Source organism: Myotis lucifugus, unplaced genomic scaffold (assembly GCF_000147115.1).
Source record: "Myotis lucifugus unplaced genomic scaffold, Myoluc2.0 scaffold_39, whole genome shotgun sequence".
Taxonomy (NCBI): domain Eukaryota; kingdom Metazoa; phylum Chordata; class Mammalia; order Chiroptera; family Vespertilionidae; genus Myotis; species Myotis lucifugus.
Window position 1 is genome coordinate 1,100,657 of NW_005871087.1, and position 1,060 is coordinate 1,101,716.

Consider the following 1,060-nt stretch of genomic DNA (forward strand, 5'->3'; position numbering starts at 1 on the left):
ACTGTCACAGCCCTAGCTGAATATGCTCAGTGGATAGAGTGTTGGCCTGTGACTGAAAGCGCCTGGGTTTGATTCTGGTCAAGGGCACATGCACGAGTTGAGGGCCGATCCTCGGTGAGGAGCGTGCAGCAGTCAGCCAATCAGTGATTCTCTCGCATTACTGATGTAGCTACCTCTCTCCCTCTCACATCCTCTCTGAAATCAATAAAGACATACATTAAAAATAAAAGAAAGTAAGAAACTGTCACAGGTGTGCTGACAACGCATGAGAGCACATGGATGTTTCCAGCTGTTGGGCATTCTGGCGCTGCTGAAATTTCAGGGGGTGGGGTAGAAAGAGGCAGAGAGGAGGACTGTAGGCTTGGGCCACAGGGTGAAAAATCTTGACTGCCTTTGTGGCAGGCACTGTATCTTCAAACCATACATCACAGGAAAATACAAAACTTTGCTTTTCTATGAGTCAGTCTACCTTTTCCTTTGAGAACGTCCGTCAGGGTGTGAAAACTTAATCTCAGCTCTGCGTAATGTGGCCAGCCTGGGTTGCTGAGCTTGGTCCTCCCTCCTCCTTCCTCTGGGCGTATGCAGTGGCCAGGGAGCTGGCTCTGGGCTGATTTCTGTCTAAGTTGACGTCTGTCTGGGACGGGGATTGGAGCCGGGTGCCACTGTGTTGTCCCTGGCTGCAGGGCCTCTTGAGGTTGCCTGTTTCAGCTCAAACTGCCCCCTTTACAGGGACATGGGGGAATGGGCTGCCACCTGTACCTCTCTGGGGCTGCAGGGAACTCCGGGAGGTTGTTGGGGTTCTTTTCCTTCTACCTGCGACAGTTCACTCCTATGCCAGGCCAGCTGCAGGGACATTTATAAGGCTCGGGAACTTGGGAACTTGGAGGCCTCTACAGGGAGGTGACAGTCCCCTCTAGAACCTCCTGTCTGGCATCTTTCTTTCTCACTCCTTTTTGTCCTTGAAAATCAGGTTCCCTTCCCTGAAAATGACAAGTCGAGGCTGCACTGAATTACTATCTATACTGTAAGCCTGTGGTTGTAATGCCGTAACACCGTAACG